The sequence below is a fragment of the Ambystoma mexicanum genome, chromosome 9 (genome assembly GCF_040938575.1).
Source record: "Ambystoma mexicanum isolate Mex_15411 chromosome 9, UKY_AmexF1_1, whole genome shotgun sequence".
In the NCBI taxonomy this organism is placed as follows: Eukaryota; Metazoa; Chordata; class Amphibia; order Caudata; family Ambystomatidae; genus Ambystoma; species Ambystoma mexicanum.
The window spans coordinates 64,926,928-64,945,321 of NC_090931.1; the positions used below are offsets into that span (position 1 = coordinate 64,926,928).

The 18,394-nt window shown below is 52.2% G+C and overlaps 1 protein-coding gene across 14 annotated transcripts in view; it reads left to right on the plus strand.

Annotated features, from left to right (window-relative positions):
- ARHGAP32 (Rho GTPase activating protein 32) overlaps window positions 1-18,394 on the plus strand; it is a 1,621,198-nt gene that overhangs the window by 1,196,075 nt on the left and 406,729 nt on the right. The gene's annotated exons all lie outside the window — the stretch shown is intronic.

An 18,394-nucleotide genomic window follows, 5' to 3' on the forward strand; every position in this document is an offset into this window, starting at 1 on the left:
TTGGAATGGAACATATTGGCAGCTCACTGTCGCTTCATGGAAGTTGGACATTGGGTGGGCAGTAAAAGAAGAGTTGAAATATAGTTTTCCAAAATCCTTTAGAATGCATTGATTCCTTAAATATTTTCTATCCACATATTTTAAAAACGTCACTAATCAGCAGGTCACAAAACACAGCAGACACATTCATAAACCTTCTGCTAGACTAAAACCTGCTGTCCACATAAGTCTGCTTGCTGCATGGCAATACCGGTTGGAGAAACTTTAAAAGACGGTTCCTGGTGTTGAGGGGAACGGGAGAAAGTTTGGTATTGTTTTGTATTGTAGTTGTCATTTAGATGGCACCTTTTACCATTATTATCGTCTCCATGCACCGGTAGTGGGAACGCCCTCAGTGGACTGGAGTCCAGAGGGTTTGAGGTCACGGAGTAGGATTAGGTTACATGCGTGCATTTGGCCAAATAAGGGTTAGCAGGTGGTAGAAGCAACCCACAAGGTCGGGCATGAGGATGGGTGCTCAGAGGAGTCAGGAGATGGCGCGAGTGCTTGAGGCATGCTATGTGTCCAGTGTGTCCGAATTTGTCGTAGGTCTTCGCTGCATACTGACGTCAGAGGCGTGGAGGCGTAGTTGCGTGTGAGTAGGCAGAACCATTATGTGACCAGCGAGATTAAATTTGTCGCAGTCGCTTCTGGATTCTGATGTGTGGGGGTTGCCATGCCTGCAGCCAGTGCCCACTGGAGTGGTGCGTTAGATATACCTAGCAGTTCGGGTGGAGAGATGTTGTATGTGTGCTCGATCAGGTAGTGGCTTCCTCTGTCGATTCTTGGAGCTGTGATCGAACCGTTGGTGACCATCTATGCTGCACACATTTCTACTAGAGGAGCATGGCTATACTTCCAGGCTCTTCCAGGTGGATCCATCTCAACTTCCTGTGGTCCCAAGGCTTGCTTCTTTTTTTCATGCTGCACCCGAATACTGGGGGCAGAGGTGGAAACGGCAGCAGATCTTCCATTTTTTAAATCTATCCTAACACTGGCTGTGTTTGGAGCATTGGGGCATGTTTACCAACCTTAAGGCTTTCCACCACACTACTCTGATTATCCCTAGTGAGAGGGCCACACCACCACAGCGGCCCCTCCCATACTATCTTTGGGTGTCACCTTTGGTGGTCTCCTTATGCTCTTGGACATAAGGCCATGTCCTCGGGCGCATCTCACCCTTAGTGAACATGTCGTACAGAGGGAAGAAACGTCTGCTGTGACTACTGTACCACCCTTTATATGTGGGTCCCCCAAAACACCTTCTCTATAAACTCGAAGTAATCCGAAAAGAATGCTTTCAGACAAGTTTGGGGTTTGGAAACACGGGCCGACATCACACAAGCCCTCAACGCATCTGCCCCCTATCGTGGCCGTCTCCATTTAACATGGAGCCTTGTGGTACTCGGGCCCCTCTACCTCATCCCGAAGACCCAGAAATACTGCTCTTCAAGGAGGTTCTGACACTCCTCCCCACAAACATTTCTAAGTGCCCCTTCAAGAAAACAAAACATGGCGCAAGAACTTTGGACTCAGCAGAAGATTCTGCCTGCACGACCCTCAAGCGTGGAGGAAAACCATCTTCAATGCTGAAAGAAAACCTTTCACGCCTACTACCCAACACTGCTCTGTCGATGCCCTCCTTCTGCTCTGCATCCCTCGTCGCCTCGGGACACTTGCCCCCCCAACCACCCACTAGGATATTGATGGTCTACTGGGCACTTGTTCTGTTCCCACAATGCACTTCTAGTTATCCTGCACTTGTGTGTGGTGGTGGAAATGGAAAAAAAGTGAAGGGGGATCCCACAAGAGCTGGGGTGGGCGTGGGGGCGGAGTTCTGAGGAGGCAGAGTTCAGAGGGGGCGGAGCTGGTAGTTGAACTCCACTCCAAGGAAGCTTTCCAATGAATAGTTTAAAAATGGTGCAACTTCTTTCATGCTGCTTCTTCTCCAGAGTCCACACTGTACATCAATTCCACTTGAAATCACTTCCTGGCAGTGGTGCACCCAAAATTATGCTTTCGTTGCCACTTTAATATCGCTTTGGGATCCCATCATCTGATTAGGTGCAGTCTCTAGGATTGCAAGAACTCTCGCCACATGACATGCTGGGCAAATATTCACGACTCACTTGCACTCATCCTCTCCCCTCCTCGCACCCCTGTTTGGCTTTCAACAATACTCTGCTTTATAAAAGATGGGTTGAAAAGTACACAAACCATAGAAAGGTATGCAAACAACTATATAAATATAAGAATTTATATATTTGTGTGCATACCTTACTATGGTTTGTCTAGTATGCAAGCCATCTTTTATAAACGTATGTATGGCAAGACGTGTACAATTGTGACATCCCCCCATTCTGAGATGCTAGAAATACCAAAATCCATTTCAAGGAAAAGGCACAGGGCCCCAGCTTTGCATGCGTTAACCTGGTCCCTAGGCGAAGTTGGGGGCTATACGCAAAACTGGGGGCTTAGTAATGTAATCTGCTCTGTGTGTCCTTGCACAGAGCAGGTTAGATCACCAAGCCTGAGGCGTCTTTGTTGGCTCGGTGGGGGTTGTTGTTCGAGGGGATTGGGTCCTCCGACGTATTCCATATTTATGACATGTAATCACCACAGCTGTGCTGCTTCAGAAACTTTTTTCGGCGTCTGCGTCGATGACGTCTATGCGCCGTCGTCGAGGACCTCCTCCGATGTCATCCGATGTGATAAGTAGGACGCACGACGCCCGTAGCCTCAGTTCCGTTTATTCCGTGAATGTGTTGCTTCGTGAATCTCGGTTAACGCCTCGACTCTTTGGAGTTCTGTTCTTCTCGGTTCTTCGAACCTGTTCGTTTTTGTGTGAAAATCCTTTGTGTGAAGATGTCTTCTACTTCGTCTTCGACCCCGCGTCCGGGCTTCAAGAAGTGCGGGGAGTGTGGGTCCAAGATGTCGGTGACGGACTCGCACGACACCTGCATCTGGTGCCTTGGGGAGGCCCACGACACGGATGACTGTATCGACTGCCAGTCACTCACGTCCAAAGCCTTACGTGAACGTAAGAAGAAGTTGTCGGTAGGTTGGGTGTCCAAGCCCCGGAAGTCGAAGTCTGCGGGGCTTTCGACGGATGATTCCAGAGGAGACTCTTCGCGTCATCGTCGGAAGTCTCGTGGGTCTCCTTCTAGGAGTCGGTCTCGCCACTCCTCGGCCTCTTTGAGGCATTCTCGGAAGCGCTGACAGCGGTCATCTTCCAGGTCCTCTTCGGAGGACTCTGCCCGGCACGTCGCTTACCCCACCAGCCGTGCAACGCCAGAGGAATGGGCTTCCTTCGGGAAGAAAATGCTGGCGATTCTCGAGTCGCAGGGTACTAAGCCGTCCGCACCCCCGAGTGGGGTCGGTCGTGAGAGGTCGAGAGACACCGCTCGCAAGAGTGGTCAGCACGAGTCACGGGAGAGGTCCCGTTCGGACAAGGGGACTCGTTCTCGATGTACCCGTTCCAGGTCCCGGTCCTCGACGCATTCGAGACCGTGTGCACCTGTGAGGTCTTCGAGGAAGACATCGACGTCTGAGGCATCGAGGGCGTCGACAGGCTTTCTCGAGGCTCCGGCTCCGAGGAAGTCTTCGAAGCCGTCGACGCTCAGGTCGTCGAAGGACACGCTCGGAGCTCCGGCTTCGAGGACTGTGTCGACGCCGTCGATGCTGGCGGCGCTGCATCTGATGTCGACGCTGATTTACTCGACGTCGACGCCGATCCTCTCAGCGCTGATGCCTGTTCTCTCGACACCGGCGCCGATTCACTCGACGCCCTCGACGCCTTTCGAGGCCGGGGTGTCGGAGGTACCCCGTGGCACGGGGGAACCCCCTAGGAAGGCTCTGGTTAAGAGCAAGCACTCTCGGGTGCCTTCTTTTTGCCACCTGGAATATATTTCGGAGGTGGATGAGGATTCTGATGGCATGATTCCTAGTCAGGTTCCAGATGAAATTGTCTCGGGCCATAGTCAGTTTGACGATTTGAGGCAGTCACTGCATGATGCCAGTGGACTGGACACCTCTCCGGAGGTGGAGTTTTGTAGGCCTGAGCCTGGCTCTCATGCCGATTCCTTGTACCGGCGCCTTATGGCTAGGGTTTCCGAGTACTTGGGATGGTCTGCTCCCCCAGGGGAGTTTGTGCAGGATGATCTCACGGACATCCTTGATGTTGGTCCCCCAACTGACCCGGTACTGCCGTTCCATATGGCTTTACAGAGAAGGGTGGCAGCGGCGGCTTGGACTGCTCCGGAGAGTCTCCCGGCGGTGGGCAGGTCCTTGTCGCGAAAATACCGTCAAGCCAGTAGCGACCCCTGCTACTTGACCAGGCACCCCACTCCGGAGAGTTTGGTGGTACAGGCGGCCACGGCCCCGGCAAAGCAGGCGTCGTACCCTACCATCCCTCCTGATAGGGACGACAAACGTTTTGATGGCTGGGCGAAGAAAGTGTTTTCTTCTGGTGGTATGGCGCTTCAGGCGGCCAGCTCCATTTGTGCCTTGTCTCGTTTCACACACACTCTGTGGAACTGTGTTGCATTAGCGGCTGAACATATTCCCGAAGGGGACGAACGGGATGGTTTCCTTGGTATGGTCCAGGATGGTAAGGATGCCATGTGTGAGTCCGTTCAGTCGGGTTTGGACATGGCTGAATGCGTCAGCAGGTCCCTTTGCGGCGAGCACCGTGATACGCAGGTTTGCGTGGTTGCGGAAGTCGGGGTTTGCTCCTGATGTGCAGTCCCGGCTCCTCAACATGCCCTTTGACGATGAACACCTTTTTGGCAGCAAGGCTGACGAGAGCCTTGAGAGGTTGCAGACCTCAAAAACTGCAGCGAAGTCGTTGGGCGCTGCAGTTCGCCAACCTCTGCCTTTTCGTCCTAGGGGACAGCAGTGGAGGGGTGGTTCCTTTCGCTATTACTCGTCCTTCAGTAAAGCGAGAGGAGCTGGCAGTCAAAGAGGCCAACGCAGGGGTACCAGAGGTGGACGACAGGGTACCCGTGGTGCCAAGGCCGCTCGGGCAGTTGCCTCTTTGCCCTCAGGTAACGCCGCAGCCGCTACCACTCAGTCATGAGGCCATGTCCTATGGTTCGCCGGTTGGGGGAAGACTGGCGAAGCATCTTGTAGAGTGGCGTGCCATTACTTCAGATGTGTGGGTTCTGGAGATCATAACCCACGGCTACTGTCTTCCCTTTCGGCACAGGCCTCGCGACAATCCACCGGGGAACCTCTCTTTGCAGAGTCCGGATCCGCTCCTTGCGCAGGAAATTCAAGCCCTGCTGGAGAAAGGCGCCATAGAACTGGTGCCTGTAGCAGAGAGGAACAAGGGATGGTATTGCCCTTATTTTTTGATTTTGTCGAAAGACGGGGGATTGAGACCCATCATGGACTCGTGCGGTTTGAACAAACTCCTCAGGAAGGACAAGTTTCAGATGGTTACTCTCTCTCAAGTCCTCCAGGCCCTCCAGCTTCAGGACTGGTTGGTGTCTCTTGAGCTCAAGGATGCTTACTTCCATGTGCCGATCCATCCCAAGCACAAGAAGTACCTGAGGTTCGCGGTTGGCGACTCGCACTTTCAGTTTCGGGTCCTGCCGTTCGGATTGACCTCCGCCCCGAGGGTTTTTACCAAGCTCATGGTGGTGGTGGCAGCGCATCTCAGGCAAGGGGGGATTCACGTCTACCCCTACCTGGACGATTGGTTGATCAGGGGGAGCTCTCCCGAGCAAGTCCTGGATCATCTGTCCTTCACCTGCCACTCCCTTCACAGGCTGGGCTTCTCCCTCAATTTAAAGAAGTCCCATTTGACACCAACAAAGCGGCTCCAGTACATCGGAGCAGTGCTCGACACTTCCCTGGGGCAGTGTTTTCCTCCCCAGGTGAGGGCTCTTCACATTCAGCAGATGGTGCACAAGTTTCGGCATGCCCAGACGCTCCCAGCGTTCGAGTTCTTGAGGTTGCTCGGCCTCATGGCATCCTGCATTCTTCTGGTGCCAGAGGCTCGCCTGCGGGTGAGATCTTTGCAGTGGGCACTCAAAATGCAATGGTCGCAGTCCTCCGGCAGGATGTCGGACCCGGTTCAGGTGCCGCCCTCGGTCGCCCGGGACCTTCTGTGGTGGGCCCTCGAAGGCAACTTGATGAAGGGGGCTCCATTTTGGCTTCCCTGGCCGGAGGTGACGATCGTGACGGATGCATCCCTCACGGGATGGGGAGCTCATGCCAACGGGATGACAGTCAGCGGTCGTTGGTCTCCGTCGGAGTCCAGACTCCATATCAATCTGTTGGAGCTGCATGCCGTCAGGCTAGCCCTGAAGGCTTTTCTGCCGACTGTCCGAGGAAAGAATGTCCTGATCCTGACGGACAACACAGTGGCCATGCACTACCTCAACAAAAAGGGGGGGGGCAAGGTCACTTCCTCTGTGCAGGGAGGCGATGCAGCTCGGGTTCTGGGTCATCCAGCAGGAAGTTTCGATCTCGGCAGTTCATCTGGCCGGAGACGAAAACGTGATGGCGGACGCTCTGAGCAGGCAGAGCACGGTCTCTCACGAGTGGGAGTTGGCTCAGGAGATTCTCCTGGAGAACTTCGCCCTTTGGGGGACCCCTCAAGTGGATCTCTTCGCCTCCAGTGTCAACCGGAAGTGCGAGAGGTTCTGCTCGCGGGAATTTCCTCCAAAAGGAGTCTTAGGAGACGCGTTCGTGGTGGAGTGGTCATTCCCGATGCTGTACGCGTTTCCTCCAGTCCCCGTCATCCCGCAAGTGCTGCGGAGGTTACGGAAGTTCGGTTCCCGAATGAGCCTCAGTGCTCTGGCGTGGGCTCGGAGGAAGTGGTATCCGGACCTTCTCGACTTGTCCATCTGCCCTCCACGTCGTCTTCCCTACCGAGACAATCTGCTCTCATGGGAGGGGGGTCAGGTTCTCCATCCAGAGGTCATATCCCTCAACCTTCACGCTTGGCTTCTGAAAGGTTGAGGTATAAGGATTGGGACCTCCCTGAAGACGTGATGGAGGTGTTGCTCTCGGCCCGAAGGCCAGCAACAAAGTCTCTGTACCGTTGCCGTTGGCGTAAGTTCTGCGACTGGTGCAGAGTTCAGAATGTGGATCCTTTTGCATGTGACCTACCCATGGTTCTGTCCTTTTTACTTTCTTTGGCCCACAGGGGCTTGCAAGTGGGTACCATTAAAGGTTACCTGGTGGCGCTGTCCATCTTTAAGCGCTCGTCTGAAGAGTGTTCCTACTTTAAAATCCCTTTAATTTCACAGTTTCTGAAAGGGCTCACTAATGTGTTCCCTCCGTCACCTTTCCTGGTGCCCAGTTGGGATTTAAACCTTGTTCTTAAGTTTCTTATGGGTGCTCCATTTGAGCCTTTACATTCTTGCCCTTTGAGGCTGTTAACTCTGAAAACTGTGTTTTTAGTTGCGGTTACTTCCGCTCGCAGAGTGAGTGAGTTACAGGCACTTTCAGTTAAGCCACCCTTCACTGTATTTCACAAGGACAGGGTTGTCCTTAGAGTTCGTCCTTCTTTTCTTCCGAAGGTAGTGATGGAATTTCATTTGACCCAGAAGGTTGTTCTTCCGGCATTCTATCCTCCTCCGCATCCTGGTAAGGAGGAGGAGAGGCTCCATAGGCTTGATCCTAGGAGAGCTTTAAGCTTTTACGTTTCACGCATGTCCCGGGTCAGAGTGGACAATCAACTCTTTATTGGTTACGTTGGAAAGCGTTTGGGACAAGCTGTGACGAAACAGGCTTTGTCTCACTGGATTATTTTGGCCATCTCGGAGTGTTACCGCTTGGGGGGTAAGGACCCACCGGCTGGCTTGCGGGCCCATTCTACTAGGGGTATGGCTGCATCTACTGCCCTGCAGAGGGGTGTTCCTATTCGCAACATCTGTGATGCAGCCACCTGGGCTTCAGTACATACATTTGTACGTCACTATTCCCTCGATTCCATCCGAGGACAGGATCTGGCCTTGGGCAAGGCAGTCCTTTGCTCTGCTATTTGATTGGCAATTCTAAATTTTGATTCTAAATTCTTTCCCTCCTCCTTGCTCTGGTACTGCTTTGGGAGTCTGTCATAGATATGGAATACGTCGGAGGACCCAATCCCTTCGAAGAACAAGTTACTTTCTTACCTGGTAACGTTCTTTCGATGGGATGGTCCGACGACGTATTCCATATCGCTCCCTCCCTGCCTTCCCCGCTGCAGAATTTCTTTTGCGATTGCAGCTTACGTTCCGCAAGGCTTTGTGTCTGACTGGCAGTTGACTAATGTCACACGTTCTGGGTGAAAAAAACTACAACTCAGGCTACAGGCGTCGTGCGTCCTACTTATCACATCGGATGACGTCGGATGTCGGAGGAGGTCCTCGACGACGGCGCATCAACGTCATGGACGCAGACGCCGAAAAAAGTTTCCGAAGCAGCACAGCTGTGGTGATTACATGTCATATATATGGAATACGTCGTCGGACCATCCCATCGAAAGAACGTTACCAGGCAAGAAAGTAACTTGTTCATCTGTATGATGCAGAGCAGATCAGATCACCGAGCCCCCAGGTTTGCCGAGGGTCAAAGACGCCTGAGTGACCTGGGGAGGGGGTGCCGACATGATTACTATGCAGGCCCGCTCCCGAGATCCGGCTAGACATCTGATGCCGGATCTCGGGTCCGGCGAGAGCCTGCCCATTGCCCAGCACTGGTTGTGTGTCCTTATTGCATTCTGGGTTATATACTATGTAGTTCATGCATTTGTGTGATCTGAGCGTGTGAACGATCGCCTGCTCCTTTCCCCTTTGCAGACGGAGCGCCACAACGTCACTGGATAAATAAAATAGTGCTGCCTTAGAAGACTATGACCATGATCATTTTAGTTCATTTGAATACCCATGATGCATTGCTCTGTGGCTCTGGCTTGCCGGGGCACTTCCAGTAGTGGCTACTAGCTGGCGTAGTGGCATGTGTGGCTTGTTAACTAAAATGGGCTGTTCTCATTTTACATGTAAGCCAGAGGGTGGCCTTCGTCCAGGCTTGCTGGACCCACCGTTCGTGTTGGCTTTCAGGGTGATGCTAGGTGGAGGAGCCGCACAGCGCTAGCCATTGAACATGCTACACCTGGCCTGCGACTTACCTCCGTATCCATGCAGGCCGGTGCCGCATTGTGATTGCCATGGGTGCACCTGGAGGCCTCCTTATGCACCTAATCTAGGGGAATTGCGTCCCGCATGCCTCTATTTCACGAGGCATCCGTATTATATCTGCACCCCCACAGTGACTAGTGTCGTGTCACTTTGTGCAACTGTACTGAGAGTCCCACATTGTCATTGCAATAGTTTGGCTTGTAGAGAGAGACGCGCGGGTTTCTGGCAATTTGTGCACAAGTGCATTTGCATTTTTACTTTGGCTATTAGGAGCCAAAAACACAAACCATTGGCATTGGAGTACGGCTAGAAGAGAGATGGGCTGTTGTACTATGTTGTACTACATTATTAGGATTTGTACCGTGCATCAGACCACTATCATTTGCAGGGTCTCCAGGCACTGTGGAAGATATTAGGTGGGTTCTGTTAGTTCGGAGATGAGGAGCAAAGTGAGATTGTGGTGCTTTGTGTTGATGGTGCAGATCTGAAGTACCCTGGACTCTGCATGCATGACCGCATTCTAGGTGTGATGTGCTAGGAGCATCAAAGAGTTTGCATCCAGGCAGGGAGCCTTGTGCTTTTATGATTGGTGTGTGTTGGCCGGGCGCCTGTTGTGGCAGTTCGTGGTACTGGTGTGGAGTTGTTTTGTTTGGAGTCTGGGGGGATGGTGTTGTGAAAGGAAGGAGTTTGCTTGTGGTAGAAATATTGAGGATTAGTTGCTAGGGTGGGTGGTTGGTGCTGCAGGGTGCAAGCTCGTAATGTGACTGTTGGTTTCTTTGTTGTGAGAGGTCTTGAGCTGCTTTGTGGTTGTAGCTGGCTTTTGCCCCGTTAAATGTTTGATATTAAAGAAGAGTGGGAGTGATCCGCTTTGAATTGTAGCAGTGCCAATAGGTGTTGTCATATTTCAGTCATTAGCATTTTTGAATGCCATGATTTTCTGGAACCGGGTGCTCAAAAGTGGGTATGAAGTTCCGGGTGTATCTGTGTCAACAGGTTGGTTATTTGTTTTTGCTGATTACTGACTGTTGGCTAATATTCATTAATTATGCATTGAATAGCCAGTCTTATAGATGTTTCCTGAATTTGAGTTGGTCCTGTAATGTGCGATTTTCCTTGGTAGCGTGTCCCAGAGACTGGCCACCACAGTGGAGAAGGTGGAACCTCTGTGTCTTTCTCTGCAGAATCTCCTGGTTTCTATTCGCAGGTCATGCCTGAATCTTGGATCATCACTTCTTTGGTAATGAGAGATTTTGCTTTGGGTGAAATCTGCTCCTTGACTCAAGAAGGGTCTGTGGGTGATGTAAAGGGCTATGAAGTGGGTTTTTTTCCACTGGCAGCCGCCTTTGCAATGCTCTTCTGTTGACTCTATGCAATAGCTGCAACTATGTTTTGAATCAGTTATCATTTTTTTTTAGTGTTCGTCTGGCATACCATGATAAACGATATTGGCGTAATCGATTCTTGAGAGAATCTGGGAAATGTCAGCTAATGTTTGGTGAGAAAGGGCATACTCCATCTGATTGAGTGTAGATGATGTGTTCATTTGGGGATCTGGCGTGACGCCATGTGAGATGGGACTCACGCTAGTGGATGTGTGGGGTGATTTCCGCGTGCATCGACAGTCTGTGTCCGTTTCCACCAAGTAAATGCCCTTACCTGGCTCAAACCAAACCCTCTTGGGATCGCCAAACTATCTTGATCACAAAATGAAATCTAAGGACTATTATTGTTATACTCATACGTCCCCTTTCCTCCATCCTTGGGAACAGTACTGAAACCTTTGGCAGCGAAAAATTGAGCTTCCACATTAAATTTAGTATAGCGCGTGGGGGCGTCGCATCGGACGTGGGCATGCCCCGCCAACGCCCCACCCTTCTCCACCCCATCTCAGTCCGTTTTTCTGCACTGACAGTGTCGGACCTGGCAGACAGTGCAGAGACTTTTTTAGCTTTCCACTTGCTCCCCGTTTGTTTTTTCAATCATCTTTAACTTCCCTTTGGTGCCTCGCCTCCCTGCGCATGTCAGCCGCGGGAGGATGGACGAGATGTGCCTCATGTGAATGCTCTTCCCGGCCTTGGACCCCCATGCACTATGTCTTCCGGACTGTCTGGAGCCCGACGACCGCTGGGACGCATGTTGGTCTTGCAGCGCTCTCTGTCACAGGGCATTGAAGAATCATTTGTTGTGGTGCAGGGAGATCTTCCACACTTCTCCTCCTGCCCACCTTAAGGACTTCATCTCCAGGACCTCTTTTCAAGACAAGGTAGGCCCTCTGTTCAGCACAGCGACTCCTTCCCCGGGGTTCCCACAGATCAGTATTCCTCAAATTCAGGTTCTGGCAGGCCAGAGCATCTAAGGCTACCGGCTCCCAAGCCGAGGGGCCGAACGGCTCTTCCGGGCACTATTGGGTCAGACCTGAGGCCGTCCCGGCTAACGGTTCGCACACTCAGGGGCTCTACTCCTCGTAAGGGCAATCAAGTTTGTCGAGTGCCACCTCCTAGAGACTGTCTTTGGCATGATCCAACACAGCTACCGGCACAGGTGCTGAGGGTGTCCAGCCTACCGGCGCTCGCTCTGAGGTCGTGAGTAAGGGCGTTACGACTATTGGCTGTCCAGCAGAGGGCTCAGCACCTACCAGGCAGATCTTTGAGGTCGAAACCTCTGCTTCGGGTTCAAGACCCAAGTTGTTTTCTCCCGTGTCTGAGGCCTCTCCTGGTTCAGGGCCACCGTGCCCTCCCACCCAGGGCGTGGCGCAAGACTTTAAAATGGCAGAGAGGCCTTGTGGTGGAGCCTGTCAGACCGGCGGCCATCTTGGAACCAGCACAGGGTCCGCCAGTGCTTTCATCCATAGATTGGACCTTGCAGGATGATCCCAGCCCCTTTTCCTCTGCGGATCCTACGGTGCAGATTTCTCGTCTCCTTAGGGATGCATCTACCCATCATAGCCTTATGGCTACATGCAACTGGCGCCTCAGCGCTTCGACCAGGAGCAGATGACTAGCGCCTCGGAGGGCCAGGCCCCTAGAGACAGGCTTGAGATGGCTTGCGAGAAACGCCTCTTCGAGTGCTTCCTCTACCTCATACGTTGCCCTCAGATGAAGGGGCCCCTGAAGAACATTGTGAAGGAGGTCATCCCACAGGTGGCACCGCTCCGTCCAGCGCTGCACGTTTCCAGTGCCGGTCCTTCCCCCGGTCCAGGACCTAGCGGTTGTTCTGACCCCGCCACCGCCTCCTGTACCACCAACAGTCGTTGGACCTGTCTGCCGCTCCGGATCTTGGGGGGACCCCGCTGGCATCTCTGCCCCAGTCTGTAAAAAGGGGGGGGGGTTGACGATGATGCCCAGGATGATGAACCTTTGGCATCCATTAAGGTCTTTCATGACTGCCTTCAGGGCCTGGCAGAGTTCTTGGGCGTCCCTCTGCCTGAGGAAGCCCACCAGGAGTCAGGAATACTAGCAGAATTCTTGGGGAAGCGCACCACAATCTGGTCTGGCATCCCTCTCCAGAAGGATGTTCTGCAGGTGGCGCGAAAGGACTGGGAGAAGCCCAGGGCCAATGGCCAGATGAACAAGAAGTTGGACAGCAGGTAGCAGGTTTAGTCTGACGGCCGGGGAGCCAATCATCCTTGCCTCCCACCTCAGTCGTTGCTGTGGCCTCCTTGTATTCTAAAACATTGTCTTAGTCGTCTTACTCCATGGGAGCCACCCATAGTCGTCCTTGGAGAGGCAACAAAGTCCTCAAGTCTTTGGGAAAACACTGTTCTTCCATCTCAGGACTGCATCTGCGGCACGCCATCGCACATGCCCTCTTGGCTGCGGCTAACCAGAAGTTGTGTTCGAATCTCTGGAATATCTGCCTGACCTCTCTTCGGGCAAGCAGGTGTCCTTCAAGGCCAGGCTGGCAGATGCCCGGGCCATTGCATAGGACCTCATGGAGTCTTCGGTCTCCTACATCGATACAGCCAGCTTTGTGCTATGCCTTGAGGTCAGGATGAGAAGGGTGGCATGGATGCACGCCACTAGGTTTTCTTTTGACGTGCAGGAATGGATCCTGGATCTGCCCTCTGATGTGTTGACAAAGAAGGAAACTTCCACTCAATCCGCCAAGTCCTTGGCCATACTGACAAAACCAGGTCAGAAATCCTTCCCTCAGTACCAGGGCAGGACCCAGTTCAAGCCGTCTCTGGCCTTAAGGGGTTCCAGGAACGTGGTACACGGAGACCTGACAGGTCGCCCAGAGACGACAGGAGGAAGCAGCTCAGGATGTTGCATGGGTTTTTGTGCTCCCCCTCCTCTACTCCGGTCTCTGACCCCAAAAAGCAGTGACGTCAAGGTCTGGGAACACAACTCGCCTGTGGGGGCCCGTTTGGCTCTTTTCCAGAACACCAGGAAGTGCCTTTTCAGCAACCCGTGGATGCGATCCATAGTCTCCACAGGCTTCCGTCTTCCTCCTCTCCTCCTTCTCGTCAGATCAGATCTCTGGCTCTTTTACAGAAGGTCCTTTCACTCTTGGAGATGCAGGCGATAGAACTGGTTCCTCTTGTAGACAGGGACTCCGGGTACTTGTCCAGGACTTTTGTGGTACCCAAGCACAACCAGGCTGGCTTGAGGGTTGTCCTGGACCTGTAATTTCTAAATTTGTCTTCACAGCTGGAACGCTTTAAGACGATTACTCTCGCGCACATAGCCGAATCTGTGTGCAGAGGACTGGATGTGTTCCCTGGACCTCAAGGATGCCTACCTGCATGTTCCCATCTACCATCTGCATCGGAAATGTATGCGCTTCACGATTATCGTACCACTTTCTGTACAAGGTGCTGCCCTTCAGCCTGAACTCTGCTCCTCGTGTCTTCACATAGTTGATGAATGCAGTGGCCAGCCTTCTCCACTTTGAGGGCCATCATCTGTACCCTTATTCGGACTACTGACTGGTGAGGGTTGGCTCATCTGAAGGGGTGGTGCACTCCTGCCAGAGATTGGTAGATATCTTTCATCAGCTGGGGTTCTCCCTCAACCATAGGAAGTCACAGTTGTGCCCTTCTCAGAAACTGGTCTTCCTAGGGGTGCGGTGGAACACTACCGTAAATGGGTGTTTTCTATGCCCGAGATGCTTCTGTCCCTCGCAAGGTGATGAGGCACTTTCTGACCAACACAACCACCTCGGCATGGTGGTTCCAGCACACCCCTCTGCTCCAACGATACCTCTGCAAGTTCTGGGCTTTGGTGGGTTGCAGCCTCATTCTGATTGCCCCCCCAATGGCCTTTGAGACCCTGGTTTTCGGATCAGCTGCAGTTGTCTCCGGCAGGGGATTCCTGATGCAGCAGGGCGGGGCAGTGGAGCATCCGGACCCAGCCAATCTAGCGCTGGCGGCCTGGTTGCTGACCAGCTGAGGCTTCAGCATGCTCAATTGACAACTGGGACATAATCAGCAGGCCAGGAGGCCCTTGACTTTGTCCCAGTATACGAGTAAATGGACTAGGTTCTGACATTGGGCTTATGACAAGGGTTTGGACCCTGTCACCTGTCCTCTGGATGACGTTCTGGCTTTTTTGGCACACCTTGCTCGTTCTGGAGTTCAGGTGGATACATGCCATGCTTATTTGGTGGCCATTGGGGTTTACAAGAATTCCCCTGAGCTTGTGTTTTCTGCAGCCAACCTGGTGGTTAAGGCCCACCTTAAGAGGTTGTCTAGGCTTTTTCCGCCAGTGCATAGGCTGCACCCGGTCTCGGACCTCAATTTGGTTCTTGCAGCTTTGCAGCGCAAGCCTTTCGAGATTATGGCCTCTTTGGACATCTGCCTGGTGACACTAAAAACAGTGTTACTGGCGGCTCTCACCTCAGTGCGCAGGCTTAGCGAGCTGCATGCGCTGCCCTCGTGTGAGCTTTTCACAACAACCAGGTCATCTTGCGCACTCACCCAAACTTCTTGCCAAGGTGGTCTCTCCATTCCATCTGAATCAAGAGATCTGCCTTCTGGTGTTCTTCTCGAACCCGCAGTTGGAGGCAGAGGGGGCCCTGCATTCCTTGGAACTCAAGAGGGTGCTCAAGTTGGAGCTCTTTCTGACAAAATTGCTCAGGAAATCTGAGGAATAGTTTGTGACATTTGGGGCTCCTTCCCCTGGGTCTCGGGCTTCCATCGCCCGTTGGATGGTCCAGGCCATTTCGGATGTGTACATGGCCATGGCAGAACTGTTCCTTGAGGGGATTCAAGCCCATTCGGTCAGAGCCAAGGCCCTGGCCGTCACGTTTCAGAGACCTGCTTCTTGGGATGTCATCAGCAAGGTGGCTACGTTGGCAACTCCGTCGGCCTTCTGTAAGCACTATTCACTGGACACAAGCTCCAGCCGCAAGTTGGTCAGGCGGTTTTGAAGAACCGTTTTGCTTCATCCTAGATATGCAACAGGTTATCACAGCTCCAACCACAGGAATCACCCACAAGGATGGAGGAAAGGGGACTGACGTATGAGTAATTCAAATTACTTACTGTAGTGACTAGAATACTCAGGCCATAGTCCCCTTTCCTCCATATGTCCTACCCACCTTCTCCCGCTAGTATGCCAATGGCTAATATGTAATAGGCGTAGCCAGGTATCTAAGCGTCCGATGTGTTCAAAGGGGACTGAGGTGAGGTGCTGGAGGGTGAGGCATCGGCGGGGCGTTATCATGCCCGAGGCCACACGCTATACTAAATTTAAAGGGGAAGCTCAATTTTTCGCTGCCAAAGGTTCCTGTACCGTCCCCATGTTGGGGGACGCCCCACAAGGATGGAGGAGAGGGAACTAGTGACTCGAGTAATTGAGTCACTATGGTCAGTAACTTTAATTTTTTAAGCTGTCGTCTGACGGATAATGGATTAATTGCAGCTGTAATTCAATTAATTATGTAATAATCAAGTCTGCCTTCAGGCACTTGATTTTTTTAGCAGTATGTGTGGCTCACGTGTTCTTTGCTTTCAATTCTTGTTAAAACAGTCACTGCCAAAGGCAACAGTTTCGGCTCTTTTGTCGGCTTTAGGTGCTTGTCGGGCACTGCCATGATATGCCCCGTAGCCACACCATTGCTCAGCTGTTGCATCTTATGGCCAGGTAGTATCTTTATATTGGTGCCTTGCAAATGCCTGCCCCATGCTTAAACGAAAGCTCAAACAGTTGACTTTGTAAATGCAGTGCACAGGACTGAAAGTGGGCATACTCTGCGTGCATATGAACATCCACTATCCCCAAATCTTACTTCCATGGATCACTGCCTTTGCGCATGAGTAGTATCCTGGTCTCCGTGTGCAAGATGCGGAGGTCCAGGAGCAGGGCCATCCTTTGAAGATGCAGATCCACTCCCTCCCGTGCACCCTAGTAATGCAGCAGGGTGGGGGGGGCACCACATTTTTCAATAGGCACAGCAGGCGCCCTATTGTTATTAAATGCGCTCTGCTCCCAAGAGCAGAGCGCATTTAATTGCAATAGGGCACCTGCTGCGCCTTCTCCCACCACGCCAGCTTGGGGGAGACCTTGAAAACTCCCCCGAGCTGGCGTGGTTGGGGTCTAATAGTACCTGCCCTAAGGCAAACTGTCTAGGAGACACACTCCTGAACTATCTTGATCCCCATGTGAAGCAGCAGGGATTCCCAGGGGCGGATGGGGGGCTGAAGGCCAAGTGTTGGTGAAAACCAGGAACAGGATATGGACGCTGGGTGCTTTAAAATGTAGGTCTGGTTGGTGTGAGGAACCAAAGGTTGTCTCACCTACTAGTCCCCGGGGATCTCTCTCTCAGGTGGCCAGGGCACAGCCATCGTCTTTCGATCCAGACCCTGGGGGTGGACCAGTGATGGAGGATCACATGGGTGAGGCATCTTCGGGAGTGGGTGTGAGGCAACCGATGGTGAGACGCTGTATTCCCCCTTTTCCCGTACACTTAATACATCCTTTTTTTTAGGCTTTTCTGATGTACCAACTGCCCCCCACCCTTCTGCACAAACACTGGGCCTAGGAAGAGGGCCATTGAGACTAAAGAGGCTAACCCTTACATACCGCATTGGACATAATCCCGCTAATCATGTCAGGCAAAGTCAGGCACTTGACTTTAAGTGCATACATCTGATACCAATTAGCTCTCCTCACACAGATAAAAGGAGGAGCATAGAGACACACTCTGAGCAAGGTGGAACACGAGTAAGTGCAGAACTTCCGGGGCGAAGGCAAACCTACTGGATCAAAGCAATGGACCGAGGAACGAGAGCGAAGGGTAAAGAACCTCAGGAGTTCCCTGCAGGAGGTTGTTGCCTCCAAAAGGCATCGAAAGGCACGTGGAGAAGGCCGAATCCCATACAAGAAAGCTGCATTGCGTTTCAAGGATGCCAGCAGCCCACCTGGGTGAACGGCAGAGTTGGGGAGGCGAGGCCAAGCCTGTGGTACTAACCTTGACTCGTGAATTGAAAAACTGTAAAGACAAGAAAGAAATGCAGACAGCCGCTGAGTTGGCTAGCGGCATGAGAAACCACTCTGTGCTAAGGAAAGATTGAATTGCAAAATTATATTGCACAAGTGAAGGTTGCACGTGTGTGGATAAGACGCGAAGAAAGGCAGGCGGGCCTCGATCCACCTTTTGAACTGCCTTTGTGTTAAGAACCTGAGCCAGTGTGTGTCATCCTGCCGACAGGGACCGCCTTACCCCGTGCGGGAGGAAAGCTGACTCAGCCACATTTATTCTTTGTATTTGAACACTGACTTTCCTTTGCATTCACATTCTCCTTCACACATTTTTGTACAAGAGATAAGACCGGCATTAGGTTTCGTTAGTATAGGCCATTTTGATTTGACAGACTCAACTAGGACTGTTTTATATATTATTTGATGGTAACAACTACTCCCATCCTAGCTATAGGGCAAAGTAGGAGTATTTCCAACCCCAGAAACTTTAATAAAGGTTTTACAAACTGTGCCTTTTGTGTCAGTGTCATACTTGTGATACCATGCTTCCCTTACAGCCTACTGGAAGGCCCTGTGATTCACTTGAGCATTGGTTGACGGTATGTTGATGGCCGTGCTTTTTCAGTCTCTGCAGATAAACTGTGGCACAGTCTGCCCATCTTCCTTAGACAGGTTGAGAACCACTTGCACTTTCACCGTCTTCTTAAAACTTGGCTATTCTAATCCTTCATTTGGCTCCAGTCTGCTGTGGTACCCTTCGCGCCATGATGCCTCTGGGTGACCGTGCGCGTTATAAAT